Source organism: Cupressus sempervirens, chromosome 6 (assembly GCF_028749045.1).
Source record: "Cupressus sempervirens isolate cs-2001-9-10 chromosome 6, ASM2874904v1, whole genome shotgun sequence".
NCBI classification, from domain to species: domain Eukaryota; kingdom Viridiplantae; phylum Streptophyta; class Pinopsida; order Cupressales; family Cupressaceae; genus Cupressus; species Cupressus sempervirens.
The window spans coordinates 477865896-477873861 of NC_143123.1; positions in this window are offsets into that span (position 1 = coordinate 477865896).

The window sequence follows — 7966 nt, forward strand, 5'->3', positions numbered from 1 at the left end:
TATGGTGTAAATTGATGCATGATGAAGTTTCTCAATATGTAGATGGTACCCTTCCTAAACCAACAAGTGATAAAGTATCTCAAAGTGATATCCATGCTTGGGAAAAGGTAGATAGGATAGCCCTAAGTGATATTAAGATGTAGTTTGTAGACAATATTTTCTATCAGATGATGAAGTATAATACATCAAAGAAAACTTGGGATGCCCTCAAAAACCTATATGGTAAAGTAATTGAGGAGGATGTTTACAAAATTGAAGATGAGCTTGTCTCCCTAGATGCTAAGACATTCGATTCAATACATGATTTTATTGTTAAGGTGAATGAATTAAGAACAAAGCTTGATGATAGTGGTAGTCCTATGAAATATTATAGGTTAATCTATCTCATTCATAATAAGCTACCATTTGAGTACTCCACATTTGTTTCTTCTTTCAACATCACAAATACTAAATTATGGGATGCCTATAATAAAATCACATTTGATGATTATGCTCAACTATTAGAGGATGAGAAAAATAAGTTGCAAACAATGAGGATTCTCAAGTCATCAAAGTCTAAGGCATTGCTGGCTAATAATGAGGGTTCTCAAAATTCAGTTGGTCAAAGTTCAAATAAAGGAAAGGGCAAGAAGAAGAATTGGAAGAAAAACAAACAAGAGGATACATAAAAGACAACACCAACATCAAACCAACAATGTAAGTCTTCCTCAAATAAAAACATGAAGGGGGATACTAATCAGGACAAGAAAAAGTGTGCCTATTGTAAAAAGATGGGTCATGATGAACATCAATGTTTTTATAAGCAGATTGATGAGTTGAAGAACATCATGAAGAAACACAATGTTCCACTACCTAATGCTTATAAGGAGAAAGGATTTTCATCATCAAATTATAAGGGCAAAGGGCATGCTTTACTCACAAACATTGTTAGTCAGGGAGAATGCATCATTGATTCAAGTGCCACACATCATATGGGTGCGTCAAAGCAAGATTTTTCTTCCATGACACATTCAGAGGTACCACACATCTTTGTAGGTGATGGTACTAAGGTGGAATTTGAAGGTAAAGGTGAAGTTGAGATGAATAATGGAGCATTCAAGGATGTTCTATATGTTCCTAATATTACCTCCTACCTTCTTTTAGTCTACCAAAGGATTCACTATGGAGGTGGAAATAAAGTGGAATTTCTTCTAGATTTAGTGGCAGTGAAAAGCATTAAGGATGACTCTATGATCGCAATAGGTGAAACCAATCATGATTCAAGGCTTTGCACTTTCTCCTCCTTTGTGCCAAAATTAAATGCACAAGCCTTATTGCTACATTCAAATGTAGAAAGTAAATTGTGGCATGAGATATTTGGACATCTCAACTACATATATCTTCAGTAGCTTAGCAACAAGAAAATGGTCAATGGTCTACCTCAAGTACAATTTTTAGAAGGAATTTGTTCAAGTTGCACACTTGGAAAACATCCAAAAAAAATGTATGAAAAGGGGAATTCTTCAAGAGCACAATGTGTTCTTGAATTAGTTCATAGTGATGTGGCGGGACCATTTTTAGTACCATCATTTGGTAACTCTCACTATGCACTCACCTTCATAGATGACTATTCTCACTTTACTTGGGTGTTCTTCATGGCTCATAAGAGTGAAGTGTTCGAAAAAATTCTTACCTTCAAGGCTCAAGTGGAAAAGAAGTCAGGAAAAGCCATCAAAGTTCTTCGAACAGATAATGGGGGGGAGTATGTGAACACGAGACTATTAGACTTTTGCACTCAAGAGGGAATTGACCTTTAGCATTCAATACCATGTACACCATAACAAAATGGTGTTTTTGAAAGGAAAAATAGAACTCTCAAAGAGATGACCACTTGCATGCTACTAAACAAGTCTCTTGATCAAGTCTTTTTGAAGCAATGAATTGTGCTAACTATATTCAGAGTAGGAGTCATCACAAAGCTTTGGATGGTGTAACTCCTTTTGAAGCATTGACAGACAGGAAACCTATGGTTAAGCACTTCAAAGTCTTTGGTTTTCCAACATGGGCATGAATAACTCCACAAAAATGCAAAACATTAGAAGCACAAAGAAAACCTTGTATCTTTTTTGTAAATTTAGACTCACATAAAGCCTATAAGTTGGTGGATCTAGAGACACACGATATATTCTATGAAAGGAGTGTATGTTTTGAAGAAAGTTGTCCAAGCTTTACTTCTTCAAATCCTCCTTCTTCCTCCATTGAAGAGAGTGATAGTGAAACTAGTGACTTGGAAGATGTTCATCCCCAACCAACATAGAAGCATCAGCCAATTGAGATGAGGATACACCTAGTACATCTTCTTCCAATATACCTAGATGGGCTAGGCAGACATTGGATGCAACAAGACCATTGGTAGGGAATCCTTCAAATAATAGGAGGACAAGATCACAACACAACTCACTCCCACATGCGTATATTGCAGTTGCTTTAGATTTGCAATCCTTTAAAGAAACATCAGGTATTCCATAATGGGATAGAGCAATGGAGGAAGAATATAACTCTCTTATGAGAAATGATATATGGGACTTAGGCTCTCTTCCTATAGGAAGAAAATTGGTTTGATGTAAGTGGGTCTATTGGACCAAATTTGCAATGGATGGAAGTGTTGATAAACATAAGGCTTGACTTATTGCAAAAGGGTTTTCTTAAGTACTTGGCATTGATTACACTGAGACCTTTGCACCAGTGGAAAAAATAAATTCCATTCATTTGACACTAACTATAGCAACAACTCAGAAATGGGTTGTTCATTAGATGGATGTGAAAAATGCATTTTTGAATGGGGATCTTCATGAGGAGATATATATGGAGCAACCACAGGGGTTCATTAGATCCATTATTATCCAAATGTCTACATTCTTCAGAGGGCTGATTCACATTTGCTTCTTGTACTTTATGTTGATGACTTGATCATTATAGGGAACACATCATCCATTATTGATAGTGTTAAGGCTACTTTGTAGGATAGGTTTTTGATGATAGATTTGGGACTACTACACTATTTCCTTGGTATCAAAATACATCAGTCTTCATCAAGGATCACCTTATCATAGCCCAAGTATTCTCTTGATCTTCTTGCTCAATTTTGCATGAATGACTAAAAGGCTGCATCTATCCCATTCCTTTTAGGTGTTAAGTTAGAAGCAAAGTGTTCCACTCCACTTGTTGATGTGACTTTGTATAGACAATTGGTTGGAAGCCTTATCTACTTGACACATACACACCCTAACATCTCATTTGCAGTTGGCATGGTTTCTCACTTCATGCAAGAGCCACATGAACTTCATTGGAAGGTAGCCAAATGAATCTTGCACTATATCTAGGGTACACATACACATGGGATACAATATGCAACTGGTATTGAACTTTAGTTAGTGGGATATACAAAATCAAACTATGTAGGGGACCTTGATTCTTGCAAGTCTACTTCAGGATGTATGTTTCATCTTGGTTCTAGCCCCATTTTTTGGCAAAGCAAAAAGAAAAAAACCATTTCTCTCTCATCGATCGAGGTTGAGTATCGAGGAGCTGTGAATGCAGCAACAGAGGCTATTTGGCTAGAACAGATCCTGAAGGAGTTTGGTTTTGATCTACCCAGACCCACAATCATCCATTGTGATAACTAGAGTGCTATTGAGATTTCAAAACATCTAATGCAACATTAGTTTACCAAACATATTGAGGTTCATATGCACTACATTAGAGAGCTTATTCATGAGCAGGTCATCGCATTGCAATACTGTCCTACTAAGCAGCAAGTAGTCGACATCTTCATCAAGCCCTTCATGAAGGTCAAGTATCTTCATTTACGAGATCTCTTGGGGGGTAAGGGATTTTTCACTAGGGGAGTCACATGATCCTTCTCTTCTATAGTGTACATATCTCTCTTTTTGGGGTGGGTTTTTCCCATGAGGTTTTCCCTCTTTCTCTATTTGCAAAGAAATTTCATTACATTTTAGCATTGCATTTATACTTGGGTACCTAACATGGCCTATTAGTCGGGACCCATTATGCATTTCATCATAGCTTTTTTGAGCTTAAGTGTGTTCCCCTAAGTTGCACTTAAGGGGGGGTGTTAGTGTAAATAATTATTATTTACACATTACTTAAGATTACTTAGCATAAATGCATTATTTTAGTATTTATTAGGTTAGACACCTAGGAGTTGGTGTACTTATATGAGTTTTCATGTTGACAGCATAGTTGTTCATACTCTCAATTAAGTACATGGTGTCTACAACATAATTTTATGTGGCACACCTTTGTAGGCTTATCCTCTCATCATCGCACTAACTCCTATGCTTAATGGAGGATAATCCACTCCTGGTGGACATGTGCTTAGTTGTGAGGCTTATCATATTGCTAACTCCTAGACATTCTAGAAGCATTTTAGAGGCCTTTATATATAGGCATTCTTAGTGTACTATACAATGAATTGAATATCATATTGTTATTCTGATCATACTCTATTGGTCTATTTTGTGTTAGTTATTGTGCTTCTTGGTCTTGGGTGATTTTTCCCTAAGGAAAATTCTTACACATTTTCAAATCACATAAACTTAAAGCATCACATGTCCTTACCTGGGTAGTGTCAATGTTATGTTGGTTTGTAGCTTTGAGTCACTCATACATATATATATATAACCTTTCTAATGAGATAATGTGTTATGAGCTCTTCATCTGTGGGATGGAACCTGATTCTAGAAGATATGTTTACAGCACCCTTATCATGACTATAACCAAAGTTAAGTGCCTTCATTATTGAATTCTCTTCCTAATCTACTTAGAGAAACACAAGAAAAAAATGGATTGTTTCAATTGTCCTCCACTATATAGGCTAAGGCAATCTTGCCCAATTTGCCAAATGCCCACTTAGCCTTTTACAAAATCTGATATGCAGGTTATGGGGAGATGTTGTATTGACTTCTTATATGGTTATTAGGAGAGGTGGGAAAATGGGATGGGATGGGATGTGTGGAGAGGCACAGATAAAAGATGAATACAATTGAATCCTATTGCTAGTCTGAAATGGATTACCTTAGTCTAGTGTGTACATATGTAAGAAAATCATCACCTTAGACAGACTTTCTTGTTGTCATAAGTGTATTTATATATATAATTATCATTATAGAAGGGAGAGGGGAGGTTTTTGTTAATATTATTATAAATCAAAACCCCACAAACCAGAATTTTAAAAAAAAACTATAACCAAGGTTAGTGTGTGGATATACTATATGATCATGTTGTATAGTTGGGCAAATGGGTTGCGTTTGTGTTGCAACTTAGTACTAATAGGAAGTCATCTCGAAAATACTAGTGCCACAATTTGTGTTGCTCAAATGTGACAAGGGTTTGCCAACATCTTCAATATGTGATTTTGGCACTAGAAGTGTTTGGGAATCTTTTGGTAGGTAATCTTATGGTTTAAAACATTATAAATATACTTGTGATGTTGTAGCTTCCTGATTTTGGCCACCAACCTTTTTGCCACTAAAATATGATGACAAGTTTCTACAAGTATGTTATGTTGGATTCATTGGCTACCAAAAAACTAACTTGTTGAAAAGTGGCAGTCAACTATTCTATATATTTATCTAAATAGGATTCATTGGTGATACAACCTATACTATAAAATATAGAAGTTTAGGTCTCCCTGGTCACTAGGTCACTAGTCCCAGGTGATAATTGACCACTAACAGTCTAAATTGTACCAACTAAATAAGATTGAACTAAAATTGCAGACAAATAGGGGTATGAGTTACTCACCTTTTCCTCAATTGCAATCATCACTCACTAATGCTCTCGACAATCTGAGGAAATAACAAAACCTATTGATCTATGATTTATTTATACCAATCTTTTTTGTTGAATTTGATAGGAATCTTATAGCACATATAAAATATTTGGTGAAGCTTGCGTAATAAAAACATGACTAATATAATTTCCAAGGTGATTATGGTATGTCCAATATATCTCCATGCATAATATAGTTGGTGAGATTGCATTAGTGTGGGATACACAACCACATAATTTTGGGGCGAATATTGTCCCTCTCCTAAAAAAATATTTTAAAATCATGGGCAAATTTAGGTCGTCCAAAAATTTCCCTTCAAAAATCGTAGGCAAATGTGTTTAATTTGTCTTGTGCAAAAAAAAATTGTATTGGCTATATTGCATTAAAAAGAGAGCTGATGGCATAAATCGTATGATGATGGGCCTAGGGGTGTGAACCATTTTTGGTAAAGTTGGGGCAACACACCCTACCACACATGTGGAAATAATTTTCCAAATCGACGTAGGTCAATGTGCAAAATTTGTTGATTGGAAAATATTCACCACTAAAGTAAATTTTGTCTGTTTGTATAAATGTATATGCATAGAAACATAGACACACATAGATATAGAAATATACATATATGCATATAGATATAGATATATACATGCACGCGCGCGCGCACGCACACACACACAGGTTTTGAATGAAAAATTATTTGATTGAGTTTTATGTGTTTAATATGGTATAGAGTACATTTTTCATTTTTATTAATTAAAATTTTCATATAGTCATGTGAGAATTCATTTGACTTTTGATAGTTTTGTGTGAGTTATTTTGATTATATTTGTCTATTGACACCTCTAATCAATAGTGCAATCATTTTTATTACAATATTAGAGAATTTAGAGATTGATCTTCTTCTTGTAGAGTTGATGAATATGATATATATCATAATCTCATCTCCTAGATATGATGACCAAAAGAATTTGGTTGCATTCAATTCCTTTGTTACTCCTACATAAAGAAAACAAATATTATAAACTAGGTAGATTGTTAGGTTCCCACCAAATTGAACATTGAAGAAATTAAAGTCTAAAAGGATCCATTCCTATTTGTCTTGAAAAGAAAGCATGTACCTTAGAAATCTTATTTAATGAAAATGTATCAATATACATATATGTTAGCATATATTCCTTTATATAACATATTAAATGATTTGAGTAAGAATGCATCTAAACTACAAACCTCCTTTGGCTAAGGAGCCACATGCACATGGATCTAGTCTATCAAATTCATGTAGGGCTCAAACATAAACCCAATAGGCCTCTAAAGTTTTGAACCTTGGTGAATGGCTTATATATCATGTATCATCATTAGCATCATCATCATTTTTATCCCAACAAATTTAGCTATACCCCTTTGGCACTAAGTATTATATTGTAGGAACAACCATTGGATGGAAAAAATTAATTAGTTAATATGATTGTCAAGAAGACAAAAATTAATAATTATGGTTACAAATATTGGTGACCTTTTTGGCTTCATGAGAGCCCTATTTAAAATGTGTAGTACCTTGTTTCTTTAATTAAAAAATTCCAAGGTCATTATTTCTCATGTAAACACAACCTAAAGTTAAGAGGACATCATCTCCAAGAGATATAGCTTTATCCAACATATGACCCAATCCTACATACTTGCATTTAATTAGGAACATCCTTCTAAAGAATTAATTTTCATTTATTCTTAATACTATTTAAAACTATGCTCATGAAACTTCAATACGAGTCATTGCAAGATTATATTTTGCAAACAAATATCTCTAATTTATTTTTCATAAAATATGCTTACCTTTGTGGAAAATTGCAAACATACTTTATAAGAAATTGGAAAATTATTTGTTAATAAAATGACCAATAATCCTCCAATATTTCTCCTTCTTGATGTTATTTTTTTGCATAAGAATAAATAGTTCACTTTAAAAACCAAGTTCAAAATTCTTTGAATTTGAAGAAGTTTAGCAGTGGGTGATTGTACTACTATGTGAGATGAAAGTCGTGATGGACAAAGAAAATTTGATGAAGCTAACAAAATGACTAAATTCAGAATCATGTTTAGAATATTTGAAGAATTTTAATATGTTATCTAGACTCG